Source organism: Pristiophorus japonicus, chromosome 17, assembly GCF_044704955.1.
Source record: "Pristiophorus japonicus isolate sPriJap1 chromosome 17, sPriJap1.hap1, whole genome shotgun sequence".
Lineage (NCBI taxonomy): Eukaryota > Metazoa > Chordata > Chondrichthyes > Pristiophoridae > Pristiophorus > Pristiophorus japonicus.
In genome coordinates this window covers 6,394,570-6,413,585 of record NC_091993.1, presented here as the reverse complement: position 1 = coordinate 6,413,585, position 19,016 = coordinate 6,394,570, and the positions used below count along the sequence as shown (strand labels likewise).

The 19,016-nt window shown below is 47.6% G+C and overlaps 1 long non-coding RNA gene across 1 annotated transcript; it reads left to right on the top strand.

The window, feature by feature from the left end:
• Positions 1 to 139: 139 nt before the first annotated feature.
• Positions 140 to 15,761, top strand: LOC139228110 (uncharacterized). Its single transcript, XR_011587502.1, has 2 exons — positions 140 to 251; positions 14,871 to 15,761. It is a non-coding gene; the product is annotated as an uncharacterized lncRNA (long non-coding RNA).
• Positions 15,762 to 19,016: the final 3,255 nt, after the last annotated feature.

Genomic DNA, 19,016 nt, shown 5'->3' with positions numbered 1-19,016 from the left:
GCTGCTGTGTGCCGTCCAGCTGATCGGAGCGTGCTGGCCAATCGGCGGCCGGCGCCTTGCACGTGCACAGCGCCACCATTGGACCGCCCTTGCGGCCCTGCGGCCAATGGCGGGCGGCTTCCGTCACGTGCACAGCCGCTGCTCGTCTCGGTTGTCAACAGCCCGTCGGCTGGGCCGCCGTCGCCGTGGCAACCGGAGGCGGGTCAAAAAACCGGAGGGAGCCAGTCAACTTATTGCTGAACATGCGAAAGGTACGTCTGCTGCTTATTGAAACTCTTTTTGGAGTTTATCTGCAAAACAAAACACATTAAAAACCGTGCCACCCGACCTGGGTGACACACCAGACATTTACAAGGCCCTTTTTTTCTTTTTTTTGGTTTTTTTTTGGGGTTTTTTTTTTCCTTTTTTTTGGGTTTTTTTTGGGCACTAAAATCACAATTTTTCCCCAGTGCCCCCTATAAAAGGGAAGGGGGACACTAAAAACACCGGCAATTAAAACAAATTAAGCTTTAAAACGTAAAATCAAATTAAAATTTGGTTGCCAGGCGTGATGATGCACTCCAGTCCCTCCGGTGCCCACCTCTCGCGGAAGGCCGCGAGCGTACCGGTGGACACCGCATGCTCCATCTCCAAGGACACCCTGGACCGGATGTAAGAGCGGAAGAGAGGCAGGCAGTCAGGTTGAACGACCCCCTCGACCGCCCGCTGCCTGGACCGGCTGATGGCACCCTTGGCCGTGCCCAGGAGCAGTCTGCTGCTTATTGACGGCTTTCCCGGCTTCAGCAGCTGACTCAATGAATTTCTGTGCATTCGGTCTCCACCTCTGATTATATCAACCTTTCGTATCGTATTCCGGCTAACTTATTCCAGAACATTTACAGAAGCCGACTTTAGGTTCTTTACCTGCTTTAGAAGGCCCTGTGTCTCTGGATTTTTTGCTCACTTCTGACACTGAACTACTAACTTCCAACTTCTGCCTTAAATCCCATTCCTCATTCCCCTCTGACTTCAGACCAACTGCCCACACTGTACATTAATGATTTGGACGAGGGGATTAAATGTAGTATCTCCAAGTTTGCGGATGACACTAAGTTGGGTGGCAGTGTGAGCTGCGAGGAGGATGCTGTGAGGCTGCAGAGCGACTTGGATAGGTTAGGTGAGTGGGCAAATGCATGGCAGATGAAGTATAATGTGGATAAATGTGAGGTTATCCACTTTGGTGGTAAAAACAGAGAGACAGACTATTAGAAAAAACATAGAAAATAGGTGCAGGAGCAGGCCATTCAGCCCTTCTAGCCATCTGAATGGTGACAGATTAGGAAAAGGGAAGGTGCAACGAGACCTGGGTGTCATGATACATCAGTCATTGAAGGTTGGCATGCAGGTACAGCAGGCGGTTAAGAAAGCAAATGGCATGTTGGCCTTCATAGCGAGGGGATTTGAGTACAGGGGCAGGGAGGTGTTGCTACAGTTGTACAGGGCCTTGGTGAGGCCACACCTTGAATATTGTGTACAGTTTTGGTCTCCTAACTCGAGGAAGGACATTCTTGCTATTGAGGGAGTGCAGTGAAGGTTCACCAGGCTGATTCCCGGGATGGCGGGACTGACCTATCAAGAAAGACTGGATCAACTGGGCTTGTATTCACTGGAGTTCAGAAGAATGAAAGGGGATCTCATCGAAACGTTTAAAATTCTGACAGGTTTAGACAGGTTAGATGCAGGAAGAATGTCCCCAATGTTGGGGAAGTCCAGAACCAGGGGACACAGTCTTAAGGATAAGGGGTAAGCCATTTAGGACCGAGATGAGGAGAAACTTCTTCACCCAGAGAGTGGTGAATCTGTGGAATTCTGTTGAGGCCAATTCACTAAATATATTCAAAAAGGAGTTAGATGTAGTCCTTACTACTCGGGGGATCAAGGGATATGGCGAGAAAGCAAGAATGGGGTCCTGAAGTTGCATGTTCAGCCATGAACTCATTGAATGGCGGTGCAGGCTCGAAGGGCCGAATGGCCTACTCCTGCACCTATTTTCTATGTTTCTATGAACTACTAACTTCCAACTTCTGCCTTAAATCCCATTCCTCATTCCCCTCTGACTTCAGACCAACTGCCCACAAACACCCATGGCTACCCTCACAACCTCGCCATCTCATGTGGCTTTGGTCTTTTTTACATCTGTAATCAGTGACAAGGCAATCTCTGACTTCATCTTCCCGAAACATTGATGTCTTTCTTGCCTATCCGCAACCCCACTAGACTCATTCTCTGCCTTGGAAAAACTGCCCCTCCCGGCTCTCTCACCAGCTCACTTTCTATTTCCCAACTCCCCCTCCTCTAGCCCACCACCCAGTACACATGCCAAGCAGTTCACTCACATATGTCTTTGATGTCTCATCCCGACCAAACCACTATCTTCTATTCCTGTCGTTCCCTCTCCCCTTCCACCTCTACACCCTTCTGTCAGGACCGCGGATTGGAGTCCACTTAGCACTTCACTAGAATTGTTGTTCACCACAAAAACCTGGCTTGACTATGTCAAATATTGTTGTGCTTTTCGCTCCATGGTCGAATCCAGGATCATTCTGGAGGGTTGGGACAATCTGTAACTGCATTTTTCTATCACATTAATTGCAGGAGGCTCATGGAATTCTCTGTCTCAAAGATTAAGATTATCTGCATAGGTACTTCAGATCTGCTATCTCCCCCTCCTACCCCTGTCCAATCCCCCACCCCTAAATCAGCTTTGTTACTCTGCAGATTACATTACAACAGTGACTACACTCTAAAAGTACTTCATTGGTTGTAAAGCACTTTGAGACGTCCGGTGGTCATGAAAGGTGCTATATAAATGCAAGTCTTTTCTCTGCCCTCTCCATGAGATCCATCTCCTCTTCAACATCCTCCCCTCCCAACTTCTGACCACTCGGCTGCTTGTTCTGGCTCCAATTCTCTTTAACTTGTTAATGGCTCATTTTGTTGTCCCTGGCCCTTTTAATACTGCCAGAATCACCACATCTGTTAATCGATCTGTTCTCTTCGACTACTTTCCAATTTCAAACATTCCTTTCTGCTTTAAGGTTCTTGAATTTATCATAACCTCACAACATTGTGCTCACTGCTCCCACAGCTCTTTGTTTGAATGCCTTCAGTCTAGCTTCCAGCCAATGCACAACAATGAGATTGCCCTGGGCAAAACCATCAGCAGCATCCTCCAAGACTGTGACCATGACCTTAATGTGTAGTTCCTCCCTGTCCTTTGTAGCCTCTGCAACATTTGATGTAGTCAATCATGCTATTCTTCACTACCTCTTCTCCATCATCGAGCACAGACGTCACGCCGGTGTTCTCCTCTGACCACTACCTCTTACTGGCCGACTGCCTCACACAGGAAGACCAGAAAGTTGGCAGGGGGATATGGAAGCTCAATGTGAAACTGTTGACCCCGGAACTCAAGAGGGATTACAAAGGTTAGAGAACCGTAAAACCCCTCTGTGATTCCCCGATGCACTGGTGGGAAACAATCAAGACAAACATCAAGAGGTTCTTCATCCTCAAAGGTGTTCAGGAGGTGAGAGGCAGAGGGAATTGTCCCAACTCCAGAAGAGTATGCAAAACTGGCTCCTGCTGCACTCGATGGGGGTCGATGTCGCGGAGGAACTCCAAGAGGTGAAGGGCCAGCAAGCCCCGCTCTTTGCCTCAGAGCCCTCCAAAATCATCTTCCACTCCAGAGTCTGCTCCGTCGAGCAGGATGAGAAGTGTTCTCGTTTCTTCTTCCAAAAGGTACACAGGGGGAGCTCTGTGATCACTAGCCTAAAGGAAGAAGATGGTGCTGTGACATCTACGCAGCCCGATATGCTGAGGATTAGCAATGCCGGGCTGTACGACGTCAAGCATCCCAGAGTACTTAAGGAAGTGGCCCTAGAAATAGTGGATGCATTGGTTGTCATTTTCCAACCGTCTATCGACTCTGGATCAGTTCCTATGGACTGGAGGGTAGCTAATGTAACACCACTTTTTAAAAAAGGAGGGAGAGAGAAAACGGGGGTAATTATAGACCGGTTAGCCTGCCATCAGTAGTGGGGAAAATGTTGGAATCAATCATTAAGGACGAAATAGAAGTGCATTTGGAAAGCAGTGACAGGATCGGTCCAAGTCAGCATGGATTTATGAAAGGGAAATCATGCTTGACGAATCTTCTGGAATTTTTTGAGGATGTAACTAGCAGAGTGGACAAGGGAGAACCAGTGGATGTGGTGTCTTTGGACTTTCAAAAGGCTTTTGACAAGGTCCCGCACAAGAGATTGGTGTGCAAAATCAAAGCGCATGGTATTGGGGGTAATGTACTGACGTGGATAGAGAACTGGTTGACAGACAGGAAGCAGAGAGTCGGGATAAACAGGTCCTTTTCAGAATGGCAGGCAGTGACTAGTGGAGTGCTGCAGGGCTCAGTGCTGGGACCCCAGCTCTTTACAATATACATTAACGATTTAGATGAAGGAATTGAGTGTAATATCTCCAAGTTTGCAGATGACACTAAACTGGGTGGCGGTGTGAGCTGTGAGGAGGACACCAAGAGGCTGCAGGGTGACTTGGACAGGTTAGGTGAGTGGGCAAATGCATGGCAGATGCAGTATAATGTGGATAAATGTGAGGTTATCCATTTTGGGGGCAAAAACACAAAGGCAGAATATTATCTGAATGGTGGCAGATTAGGAAAAGGGGAGGTGCAACGAGACTTGGGTGTCATGGTTCATCAATCATTGAAAGTTGACATACAGGTATAGCAGGTGGTGAAGAAGGCAAATGATATGTTGGCCTTCATAGCTAGGGGATTTGAGTATAGGAGCAGGGAGGTCTTACTGCAGTTGTACAGGGTCTTGGTAAGGCCTCACCTGGAATATTGTGTTCAGTTTTGGTCTCCTAATCTGAGGAAGGACGTTCTTGCTATTGAGGGAGTGCAGCGAAGGTTCACCAGACTGATTCCAGGGATGGCTGGACTGTCATATGAGGAGAGACTGGATCAACTGGGCCTTTATTCACTGGAGTTTAGAAGGATGAGAGGGGATCTCATAGAAACGTATAAGATTCTGATGGGACTGGACAGGTTAAATACGGGAAGAATGTTCCCGATCTTGGGGAAGTCTAGAACCAGGGGACATACTCTTAGGATAAGGGGTAGGCCATTTAGGACTGAGATGAGGAGAAACTTCTTCACTCAGAGAGTTGTTAACCTGTGGAATTCCCTGCCACAGAGAGTTGTTGATGCCAGTTCATTGGATATATTCAAGAGGGAGTTAGATATGGCCCTTACGGCTAAGGGGATCAAGGGGTATGGAGGGAAAGCAGGAAAGGGATACTGAGGGAATGATCAGCCATGATCTTACTGAATGGCGGTGCAGGCTCGAAGGGCCGAATGGCCTACTCCTGCACCTATTTTCTATGTTTCTAAGCCCACAGCCCGCGCGGCCTCCCAGACTTTCCTGTCGTCTATCTCAGAGGTCTTAGACGACAGCGAGCGGGAGAGTCTGGACCACCCGCCAGCTCTGGACGAGCTGACAAAGGCCGTCCGGTCCATCGTGACGAGTAGAACTCCCGGAAGCGACGGCTTAGTGGTCGAGTTGTATTCGGCTCTGTGGGACTGGATGGGCCCAGACCTGCTGGAAGTGTATGGGGGTATGCTTCTGGCCGGCAGCATGTCAGAATCAATGGGGAAAGGCATCATCACCCTCATCTATAAGCAGAAGGGGGAGAGGATGGAAATCAAAAACTGGCGGCCCATCTCGCTGCTCAGTGTGGACTACAAGATCCTGTCAAAGGTCATCGCAAATAGGGTCAAGTCTGCTCTGGAGCTGGTGATCCAGACCTGCGCTGTCCCCGGCAGGAAGATCTCTGATAGCCGCGCGCTACTCAGGGATACGATCGCCTACATGCGGGACAGGAGGGTGGACACCTGCTTAATCAGCTTGGACCAGGAGAAGGCCTTTGACAGGATATCGCACACGTACCTGATGGACGTGCTCTCCAAGATGGGGTTTGGGGAGGGTATCCGCAATTGTATCCAACTGCTCTACACAGACATCAGTAGCACAGTTCTAATTAACAGGTGTGAAACTGAAAGCTTTCCGATCAGGTCTGGAGTCAGGCAAGGCTGTCCCCTCTCCTCTGTCTTGTTTGTGTGCTGTATCGAGCCCTTTGCCGAGTCCATCAGGAAGGATGCGATTATTAGAACATAAGAACATAAGAATTAGGAACAGGAGTAGGCCATCTAGCCCCTCGAGCCTGCTCCGCCATTCAATAAGATCATGGCTGATCTGGCCGTGGACTCAGCTCCACTTATCCGCTCTCTCCCCGTAACCCTTAATTCCCTTATTGGTTAAAAATCTATCTATCTGTGACTTGAACACATTCAATGAGCTAGCCTCAACTGCTTCCTTGGGCAGAGAATTCCACAGATTCACAACCCTCTGGAAGAAGAAATTCCTTCGCAACTCGGTTTTAAATTGGCTCCTCCTTATTTTGAGGCTGTGCCCTCTAGTTCTAGTCTCCCCTACCAGTGGAAACAACCTCTCTGCCTCTATCTTGTCTATCCCTTTCATGATTTTAAATGTTTCTATAAGATCACCTTCTGAACTCCCAACGAGTAAAGACCCAGCCTACTCAATCTATCATCATAAGGTAACCCCCTCATTTCTGGAAACAGCCTAGTGAATCGTCTCTGTACCCCTTCCAAAGCTAGTATATCCTTCCTTAAGTAAGATAACCAAAACTGCACGCAGTACTCCAGGTGCGGCCTCACCAATACCTTATACAGTTGCAGCAGGACCTCCCTGCTTTTGTACTCCATCCCTCTCGCAATGAAGGCCAACATTCCATTCACCTTCCTGATTACCTGCTGCACCTGCAAACTAACCTTTTTGGGATTCATGCACAAGGATCCTAAAAGAGTTTCATGCACAAGGACCCCCAGGTCCCTCTGCACCACAGCATGTTGTAATTTCTCCCCATTCAAATAATATTCCCTTTTACTGTTTTTTTTCCCAAGGTGGATGACCTCACATTTTCCGACATTGTATTCCATCTGCCAAACCTTAGCCCATTCGCTCAACCTATCTAAATCTCCTTGCAGCCTCTCTGAGTCCTCGACACAACCCGCTTTCCCACTAATCTTAGTGTCATCTGCAAATTTTGTTGCACTACATTCTGTCCCCTCTTCCAGGTCATCTATGTATATTGTAAACAGTTATGGTCCCAGCACTGATCTCTGTGGCACACCACTAACCACCGATTTCCAACCGGAAAAGGACCCATTTATCCCGACTCTCTGCTTTCTGTTCGCCAGCCAATTCTCTATCCATGCTAATACATTTCCTCCGACGCCGCGTACCTCTATCTTCTGCAGTAACCTTTTGTGTGGCACCTTATCGAATGCCTTTTGGAAATCGAAATACACCACATCCATCGGTATACCTCTATCCACCATGCTCGTTATATCCTCAAAGAATTCCAGTAAATTAGTTAAACATGATTTCCCTTTCATGAATCCATGCTGCGTCTGCTTGATTGCACTATTCCTATCTAGATGTCCCGCTATTTCTTCCTTAATGATAGTTTCAAGCATTTTCCCCACTACAGATGTTAAACTAACCGGCCTATAGTTACCTACCTTTTGCCTGCCCCCTTTTTTAAACAGAGGCGTTACATTAGCTGCTCTCCAATCCGCTGGTATCTCCCCAGAGTCCAGAGAATTTTGGTAGATTATAACGAATACATCTACCATAACTTCCGCCATCTCTTTTAATACCCTGGGATGCATTTCATCAGGACCAGGAGACTTGTCTACCTTGAGTCCCATTAGCCTGTCCAGCATACCTCCCTACTGATAGTGATTGTCTCAAGGTCCTCCCTTCCCACATTCCTGTGGCCTGCAAATTTTGGCATGGTTTTTGTGTCTTCCACTGTGAAGACCGAAGCAAAATAATTGTTTAAGGTCTCAGCCATTTTCACATTTCCCATTATTAAATCCCCCTTCTCATCTTCTAAGGGACCAACATTTACTTTAGTCACTCTTTTCCGTTTTATATATCTGTAAAAGCTTTTACTATCTGTTTTTATGTTTTGCGCAAGTTTACCTTCGTAATCTATCTTCCCTTTCTTTATTGCTTTTTTAGTCATTCTTTGCTGTTGCTTAACATTTTCCCAATCCTCTAGTTTCCCACTAACCTTGGCCACCTTATATGCATTGGTCTTTGATTTGATACTTTCCTTTATTTCCTTGGTCATCCACGGCTGGTTATCCCTTCTCTTGCCGCCCTTCTTTTTCACTGGAATATATTTTTGTTGCGCACTATGAAAGAGCTCCTTAAAAGTGCTCCACTGTTCCTCAATTGTGCCATCGTTTAGTCTTTGTTTCCAGTCTACTTTAGCCAACTCTGCCCTCATCCCACTGCAGTCCCCTTTGATTAAGCATAGTACGCTCATTTCTGACACAACTTCCTCACCCTCAATCTGTATTACAAATTCAACCATACTGTGATCACTCATTCCGAGAGGATCTTTTACTAGAAGATCATTTATTTTTCCTGTCTCATTACACAGGACCAGATCTAAGATGGCTTGCTCCCTTGTAGGTTCTGTTACATACTTTTCTAAGAAACAATCCCGTATGCATTCTATGAATTCCTCCTCCAGGCTACCCCATGCGATTTGATTTGACCAATCGATATGTAGGTTAAAATCCCCCATGACTACTGCCGTTCCTTTTTCACATGCCTCCATTATTTCCTTGATTATTGCCCGTCCCACCGTGAAGTTATTATTTGGGGGCCTATAAACTACGCCAACCAGTGACTTTTTCCCCTTACCATCTCTAATCTTCACCCACAATGATTCAACATTTTGTTCATTGGAGCCAATATCGTCTCTCACAACTGCCCTGATATCATCTTTCATTAACAGAGCTACCCCACCTCCTTTCCCTTCTTGTCTATCTTTCTGAATCGTCAGATACCCCTATATGTTTAATTCCCAGTCTTGGCCACCCTGCAACCATGTTTCTGTAATGGCCACCAAATCATACCCATTTGTAATGATTTGTGCCGTCAACTCATTTACTTTATTTCGAATGCTGCGTGCATTTAGGTAGAGTGTTTTCATCCTAGTTTTTAAACGATGATTTTTAGTTTTGACCCCTCCTGCAGCCCCTTTATATTCAGTGGCCCTTTTTGTTTCTTGCCTTGGGTTTCTCTGCCCTCCACTTTTACTCATCTCCTTTCTGTCTTTTGTTTTTGTTTTTATTGTAGAGGTAACGATCCCAGGCAGTGGAGGCGCTCAGGTCAAGACCTCCCTGTACATGGACGACGTCACCGTCTTTTGCTCGGATCCGCAGTCGGTCCGCAGATTGCTCACAATCTGCGACCAGTTTGAACTGGCCTCGGGAGCGAAGGTCAATCGCAGCAAAAGCGAGGCCATGTTCTTTGGCAGCTGGGCCGACCGATCCTTTATTCCCTTCACCGTTAAGCCAGATTACCTGAAGGGTTGGGAATATAGTTCGGAGCGGACGGGGCGTGCGCTAAAAACTGGGAAGAGCGTATCGCCAAAGTGAAACAAAAACTGTGATGGTGGAAGCTGCGCTCCCTCTCCATGGCAGGAAAGAACCTGGTCATCAGGAGTGAGGTGCTCTCGGGGTTGCTGTACATGGCACAGGTCTGGCCCATCTCACGCTCCTGCGCTGCGGCAGTCACCGGGCCGTCTTCCACTTTGTCTGGAGGTCCAAAATGGACCGTGTCCGCAGAGACACGATGTACAAATCTCTGGACAGTGGAGGAAAGGACGTTCCGAACGTGGCCCTCATCCTGATGGCCATCCTTTGTGTGCGGCTGCATCAAGCTGTGCACAGTCCCCCGGTACGCAAACACCAAATGTCACTATGTGCTGAGGTTCTACCTGTCCCCGGTGTTGCGAAGGATGGGTCTGGCCACGCTGCCGCGAAACGTGGCTAGTTGCACCATGCCTGTCCACCTGTCCTTCGTGGAAAAGTTTTTAGAAAAAACCCTTTGACCACAAGGCCATAAAGCAGTGGTTGGCACATAAGGTCCTGGACGCCCTACAAAAGATGGGAGAGGGTGGATCCTGTCGGGTGGTTCCCCGAGCAGACTGTCGAATTCATCTGGCAGAACGTCTCATCGCCAGAGCTTTCAAGACGTAGCTTGGTTGGCCCTACCCGTCAGATCCTTCATGCACAGCCGGGGTTTCAGAGACACGGCACTCTGCCCCCGAGTTGGCTGTGGTGCGGCCGAGACTGTCATCCATCTCCTTCGGGATTGCCCCTTTGCAAGGCAGGTCTGGAAGGAGAGGCAGTGGTTGCGGTCGAGGTTCATCCCAAGCAGCTCCGTAACACAGGACTCTGTGCTCTACGGACTGTTCCCAGGGACACACACCAAGACAGACATCATCTGTTGCTGGAGGGCCATCAACTCGGTGAAAGACACACTTTGGTCTTGCCGAAACTTGCTGGTCTTCCAGAGCAAGGAGATGTCCACGTCTGCGTGTTGCAGACTGGCGCAATCCAAGATCCAGGATTACGTGCTGAGGGACGCACTAAAAATTAGTGCAGTCGCTGCAAAGGCACGATGGGGAAGAGCCACAGTTTAAAGTCCTTCCTCACGGTAAACCCAGGGGCTGGAATCAGTATAAAACTCCTCTCGGACTGTACTTGTAAACCTTTTGTATACATAGAGCACCATGATCTGAAAACACCTATGTAGTGTCATGTATAATGCAAGTTCTGTTTAGTAAAGTGGCATGTATTCAACTATCATTGTAACCCATGTATAAGCTGACCTAAGTTGTACACCTTGAGAACATTGACCACAAGGGGTGAACTTGTGGGAGACACTCCTAACCTGGACTTTCAGGTATAAAAGGGGAAGCTCCACACACCTTCATCACTTGAGGTCTTGGTAATAAAGGCAACTGGTCACAGAGTGACCTTCTCTCAAGTATGGACCTCGTGTGCATTTATACTGTATAGTAAAGACATGTCATTGTCGACGAGAAACTGGGATTTAAACCACGCGAGCATGGCCACTAGCAGCACAGAAGAGAGGTACTGTGTTGGTGATGATTGGGACGACTTTATTGAGAGACTACAGCAAAGTTTTGTCACTAAGGAATGGTTGGGACAGGATTCGGCCGACAAACGCAGGGCTCATCTCCTGACGGTTTGTGGATCCAGAACGTACTCCCTGATGAAGGACCTTTTAGCACCAGAGAAGCCGGCGGACAAGACGTTCGAAGAGCTCAGTAAGTTGATTGGGGAACACCTTAAACCGGCGAGCAGCATGCACATGGCGAGACACCGGTTTTACACGCACCGGCGGCGAGAAAGGCAAAGCGTTCCAGACTTTGTGTCAGATCTCCGGCGACTGGCGAGCCTATGCGAGTTCGCAGATGCATGCAGAACGGAGATGCTGCAAGACTTTTTTATTGAGGGCATCAGGCACGCTGGGGTTTTCAGGAAACTGATTGAGACCAAAGACTTGACCTTGGAAGTGGCGGCTCTGATCGCCTAGACATTTATCTCAGGGGAAGAAGAGACCAGAATGATGTATGACAAAAATCTTGGCTCAAATGTGGCAAACGACCAGGGAGTCAACATTGTTAACGTGGCACACAGTTCTCTAGGCAGACAAGGGCAATTGGACATGCCCCAGCATGTAGTCGAAATCAAAGGGGGAATTCAACAGAGACAATGGCTAGCTGAACGGCGATTCATGCCATCGCAATGGACAATGCGGCCAGTAATGGGGCCATCAACACCTGTGAATGGTGTGCTTCAGGACAGTTACAGGGACAGTCAGAGATGATCGATTGGTAATGGACCTTTTGTTTCCAATAACGGGGCCTCCAGCTCATGCTGGAGGTGTGGAGGCAAACACCCAGCCGGAGCTTGCAGGTATCAGCAATACACCTGCAGAAACTGCAACGTCAGCGGTCACTTGCACGTATGTGCAGGAAGCCTGCAGCCAGGTTGATGTACGAGGAGGACGGGCCCGATGTAAGCCCTACGAGGCCAAATGAATACTGGGGGAAATCGCTGGAAGCTGAAGTTCAGCGAGTTCATGTGGAGCACATATACAGTTCATATACCAGGACGCCACCGATAATGGTGAAAGTGCTCCTCAATGGCATCCCAGTATTAATGGAGCTAGACATGGGGGCCAACCATTCCCTGATGGGTATCAAACAGTTCGAAAGGTTGTGGGTGTCCAAAGCCTGGAGGTAGTCGTGACCCACAAAGAATCGGAGAACATGTTGCCACTCTGGATTGTCCCGGGTGACGGTCCCGCACTACTGGGGAGGAGTTGGCTTGCTGTCATGAACTGGACATGGGGTGATGTCAATGCAATTTCTTCTGTAGAGCGAATATCATGCTCACAGGTCCTGGACAAATTTGACTCATTATTTTAACCCGGCATCGGCACTTTCATGGGGACCAAGGTAGTGATTCACATAAACCCGGATGCCAGGCCAGTACACCACAAGGCCAGAGCGGTGCCGTACGTGATGTGGGAAAAGATAGAATGCGAATTGGACTGCCTGCTGAGGGAAGGCATCATCTCGCCAGTCGAATTCAGTAACTGGGCGAGCCCGATCGTGCCGGTGCTCAAGGCGGATGGGTCGGTCAGGATATGTGGTGATTACAAGGCCACCATCAATCGGGTGTCACTCCAAGACCACTACCCGCTACCGAGAGCGGAGGACCTCTTTGCGACGCTATCCGGTGGCAAACTTTATTCAAAATTGGACCTGATCTCAGCTTACATGACCCAGGAGCTGGCGAGCGAGTTGAAGAAGCTGATCACCATCACGACACACAAGGGGTTGTTTGAGTATAACAGATGTCTGTTCGGGATTCATTCGGCCGCCGCGACCTTTCAGCGAAATATGGAAAGCCTCCTCGTCGATTCCAAGGACGGTGGTTTTTCAAGACGACATCCTCATCACGGGTCTCGATACTGAAGAACACCTCCGCAACCTGGAGGAGGTGCTACGCAGACTGAACCAGGTAGGGCTGCGACTGAAAAAGGCGAAGTGCGTCTTCTTAGCTCCAGAGATAGAATTCCTGGGGAAGAGGGGAGCAGCAGATGGGATCAGACCTACTGCGTCCAAAACGGAAGCGATCCAGAGAGCACCCAGACCCCGTAACACGACGGAGCTGCGTTCGTTCCTGGGGCTCCTGAACTATTTTGGTAACTTTCTTCCCAAATTGAGCACGCTGTTAGAGCCGCTACACGTGCTCCTACGCAAAGGTTGCGATTGGATCTGGGGCAACAGCCAGGAAAGGGCTTTTAATAGAGCACACAATTTGTTATGCTCCAACAAACTGTTAACGTTGTATGACCTGTATAAGAAACTTGTTTTAATGTGCGATGCGTCGTCCTATGGGGTCGGGTGTGTGTTTCAGCATGTGAATGCCAATGGTCAGTTATAGCCGGTAGTTTATGCCTCCAGAAGTCTGTCCCAGGCAGAAAGGGGCTACGGGGTGGTAGAAAAGGAAGCGCTAGCATGTGTATATGCAGTAAAAAAAAATGCACCAGTACCTGTTCAGCAGGAAATTTGAGCTGGAGACAGATTACAAACCTCTAACGTCCCTTTTGGCCGGCAACAAGGCCATAAATGCGAATGCATCGGCCCGCATACAGAGGTGGGCACTCACGTTAGCCGCCTATGACTACACTATTCGGCACAGAACTGGCACTGAAAACTGCGCCGATGCACTCAGCAGGCTCCCACTAGCCACCACTGAGGGGGCAACTGGGCATGATGCTGAGATGGCCATGGCTGTTTCGAAAGCGAAGGCTCACCTGTGACAGCCTGTTAGATTAAAGTCTGGACAAATAAAGACCTGCTGCTGTCTTCAGTTAAGAAATGTGTCCTGAATGGGGACTTTGCAGCCACATACGGGGAATGCCCTGAGGAATTTAAATCGTTTCATAGGCGCAAGGATGAACTCTCGATTCAGGCCGATTGCCTACTGTGGGGAAACCGAGTAGTCATGCCCCCGATGGGCAGAGAGGTGTTTATCAGAGAACTTCACAATGAGCACCCAGACATTGTCATGATGAAGGCAATTGCCAGGTCACACGTTTGGTGGCCAGGGATAGATGCAGGCCTGGAACTTTGTGTTCGCAGGTGCAACACATGTGCTCAGCTAGGCAACACACCCAGGGAAGCCCCTCTAAGCCCCTGGTCCTGGCCCGCCAAGCCATGGTCACGCATCCATGTGGACTACGCAGGTCCTTTCATGGGAGAAATGTTTTTGGTTGTAGTAGACGCCTACTCCAAATGGATTGAGTGTGCCATTTTAAATTCAAGCACATCCTCTGCCATGGTAGAAAGTCTGTGGGCAATGTTCGCCCCCCGTGGTCTACCGGATGTCTTGGTCAGCGACAATGGCCCATGCTTCACAAGCACTGAATTCCAGGACTTCATGTCAGGCAATGGAATCAACCATTTTTTTTTTTTGATATGTCAGAACGGCACCGTTCAAGCCGGCCTCAAAAGGCCAGATGGACGAGCAGTGCAGATAATCCAACAGGGGATGCTCAGAATCCAAGGGGGTTCCCGACAAAGCCGCTTATCGCGCCTGCTGTTGGCCAATAGATCCCGACCACACTCGCTCACAGGGGTTCCACCCGCAGAGCTGCTAATGAAAAGGACGCTCAAAACCAGGTTATCCCTTATACACCCTACTATGAAAGAAATTATTGAGAGCAGGCGTCAGTCACAATGTGACTACCATGACAGGAATGCGAGGGTACGATGTATTGATGTCAATTACCCTGTTTTTGTCCTTAATTACGCTGCAGGGACCAAATGGCTCGCAGGCACTGTGATTGCCAAAGAGGAGAATAGGGTTTTGGTAGTTAAACTTACCAATGGACAAATCTGCTGCAAACATGTGGATCAAACTAAAAGGAGGTTCAGCAACCCCATAGAAGAAGCAGAGGAAGAACACGACGTAGAGTTTACTCCACCACAAGTGACCGAATACCAGAACCAAGTGGAGGAGAGCCCAGTCACTGTGGGCAGTCCGGACAGGCCTGAGGCACCGCAAACAGCAGACACTCAGGCCAGCACCCAACAACCGGAGCCCCAACTCAGGCGCTCTACAGGGAGCGTAAACCACCAGAGAGACTTAATCTGTGATCCCAATAAGACTTTGGGGGGAGGTGATTTCATGTATTCAACTGTCATTGTAACCCATGTATAAGCTGACCTAAATTGTACACCTTGAGAACTTTGACCACAAGGGATGAACTTGTGGGAGACACTCCGAACCTGGACTTTCAGGTATAAAAGGGGAAGCTCCACCCACCTTCATTACTTGAGGTCTTGGTAATAAAGGTAAATGGTCACAGAGTGACCTTCTCTCAAGTATGGGCCTCGTGTGCATTTATAGTGTATCGTAAGGACATATCATAATGTATGTTGCAAAGAAATGTAACTGTACCCTCACCCATTCCGTGTACCGTATAGTGCCACATGTAACATAATTTGATGACTGTATTACAATGTATCCTGGATTGTACTGAAATGTACCTTGAAATGTAAAGCAAGCAAATGTATTGAACGGAACTGCCGTCAGCATCCAAATGTATTGTATGGAATTGCTGACCGCATCCAAATGTACTGAACTGCCTTCCAATGTATTGTGCAAATTTTTATACGAATAAAGTATATTTTGAAATTTAAAAAAATCTTAGAGCACCTGGGTGGTAGTGCCCTGCATGGTTCCACTCCTACCTGTTCTTGCACAGCCACTGCATCTCCACTAAAGGACATGAGGAAAAGTGGAGGGCAGAGAAACCCAAGACAAAAAACAAAAAGGGCCACTGTACAGCAAAATTCTAAAAGGACAAAGGGTGTTAAAAAAACAAGCCTGAAGGCTTTGTGTCTTAATGCAAAGAGTATCCGTAATAAGGTGGATGAATTAACTGTGCAAATAGATGTTAACAAATATGATGTGATTGGGATTACGGAGACGTGGCTCCAGGATGATCAGGGCTGGGAACTCAACATCCAGGGGTATTCAACATTCAGGAAGGATAGAATAAAAGGAAAAGGAGGTGGGGTAGCATTGCTGGTTAAAGAAGAGATTAATGCAATAGTTAGAATGGACATTAGCTTGGATGATGTGGAATCTATATGGGTAGAACTGCAGAACACCAAAGGGCAAAAAACATTAGTGGGAGTTGTGTACAGACCTCCAAAAAGTAGTAGTAATATTAGGGAGGGCATCAAACAGCAAATTAGGGGTGCATGCAATAAGGGTGCAGCAGTTATAATGGGTGACTTTAATATGCACATAGATTGGGCTAACCAAACTGGAAGCAATACGGTGGAGGAGGATTTCCTGGAGTGCATAAGGGATGGTTTTCTAGACCAATATGTCGAGGAACCAACTAGAGGGGAGGCCATCTTAGACTGGGTGTTGTGTAATGAGAGAGGATTAATAGCAATACTGTTGTGCAAGGCCCCTTGGGGAAGAGTGACTATAATATGGTGGAATTCTGCATTAGGATGGAGAATGAAACAGTTAATTCAGAGATCATGGTCCAGAACTTAAAGAAGGCTAACTTTGAAGGTATGAGGCGTGAATTGGCTCGGATAGATTGGCGAATGATACTTAAGGGGTTGACTGTGGATGGGCAATGGCAGACATTTAGAGACCACATGGATGAACTACATCAATTGTACATTCCTGTCTGTCGTAAAAATAAAAAAGGGAAGGTGGATCAACCGTGGCTATCAAGGGAAATCAGGGATAGTATTAAAGCCAAGGAAGTGGCATACAAATTGACCAGAAATAGCAGCGAACCCGGAGACTGGGAGAAATTTAGAACTCAGCAGAGGAGGACAAAGGGTTTGATTAGGGCAGGGAAAATGGAGTACGAGAAGAAGCTTGCAGGAAACATTAAGACGGATTGCAAAAGTTTCTATAGATATGTAAAGAGAAAAAGGTTAGTAAAGACAAACGTAGGTCCCCTGCAGTCAGAATCAGGGGAAGTCATAACGGGGAACAAAGAAATGGCGGACCAATTGAACAAGTATTTTGGTTCGGTATTCACTAAGGAGGACACTAACAACCTTCCGGATATAAGAGGGGTCAGAGGGTCTAGTAAAGAGGAGGAACTGAGGGAAATCCTTATTAGTCGGGAAATTGTGTTGGGGAAATTAATGGGATTGAAGGCCGATAAATCCCCAAGGCCTGATGGACTGCATCCCTGAGTACTTAAGGAGGTGGCCTTGGAAATAGCGGATGCATTGACAGTCATTTTCCAACATTCCATTGACTCTGGATCAGTTCCTATCGAGTGGAGGGTAGCCAATGTAACCCCACTTTTTAAAAAAGGAGGGAGAGAGAAAACAGGGAATTATAAACCGGTAAGCCTGACATCGGTAGTGGGTAAGATGATGGAATCAATTATTAAGGATGTCATAGCAGCGCATTTGGAAAGAGGTGACATGATAGGTCCAAGTCAGCATGGATTTGTGAAAGGGAAATCATGCTTGACAAATCTTCTAGAATTTTTTGAGGATGTTTCCAGTAGAGTGGACAAGGGAGAAGCAGTTGATATGGTATATTTGGACTTTCAGAAGGCTTTCGACAAGGTCCCACACAAAAGATTAATGTGCAAAGTTAAAGCACATGGGATTGGGGGTAGTATGCTGACATGGATTGAGAACTGGTTGTCAGACAGGAAGCAAAGAGTAGGAGTAAATGGGTACTTTTCAGAATGGCAGGCGGTGACTAGTGGGGTACCGCAAGGTTCTGTGCTGGGGCTCCAGCTGTTTACACTGTATATTAATGATTTAGACGAGGGGATTAAATGTAGTATCCAAATTTGCGGATGACACTAAGTTAGGTGGCAGTGTGAGCTACGAGGAGGATGCTATGAGGCTGCAGAGCGACTTGGATAGGTTAGGCGAGTGGGCAAATGCATGGCAGATGAAGTATAATGTGGAAAAATGTGAGGTTAAAACAGAGAGACAGACTATTATCTGAATGGTGACAGATTAGGAAAAGGGGAGGTGCAACGAGACCTGGGTGTCATGGTACATCAGTCATTGAAGGTTGGCATGCAGGTACAGCAGGCGATTAAGAAAGCAAATGGCATGTTGGCCTTCATAGCGAGGGGATTTGAGTACAAGGGCAGGGAGGTGTTGCTACAGTTGTACAGGACATTGGTGAGGCCACACCTAGAGCATTGTGTACAGTTTTGGTCTCCTAACCTGAGGAAGGACATTCTTGCTATTGAGGCAGTGCAGCGAAGGTTCACCAGACTGATTCCCAGGATGGCGGGACTGACCTATCAAGAAAGACTGGATCAACTAGGGCTTGTATTCACTGGAGTTCAGAAGAATGAGAGGGGACTCATAGAAACTTTTAAAATTCTGATGGGTTTAGACAGGTTAGATGCAGGAAGAATGTTCCCAATGTTGGGGAAGACCAGAACCAGGGGTCACAGTCTAAGGATAAGGGGTAAGCCATTTAGGACTGAGATGAGAAGGAACTTTTTCACCCAGAGAGTGGTGAACCTGTGGAATTCTCTACCACTGAAAGTTGTTGAGGCCAATTCACTAAATATATTCAAAAAAGAGTTAGATGTAGTCCTTACTACTAAGGGGATCAAGGGGTATTGTGAGAAAGCAGGAATGGGGTACTGAAGTTGCATGTTCAGCCATGAACTCATTGAATGGCGGTGCAGGCTCGAAGGGCCGAATGGCCTACTCCTGCACCTATTTTCTATGTTTCTATGTTTCTAATGGCTTCTCCTCCTGTCACATGGCCAGCTTCCATACATATGCTGGCAACACCTAGCTTTGCCATTCCACTACCTCTATAAACTGCCTCAATGCTGGCAGACTGTCTATCTGACATGGTTGTAAATGAGCCTGAATTTCTTCCAATTTAATACTAGAAAGACCAAACCATTATTTTTGACCCCTGC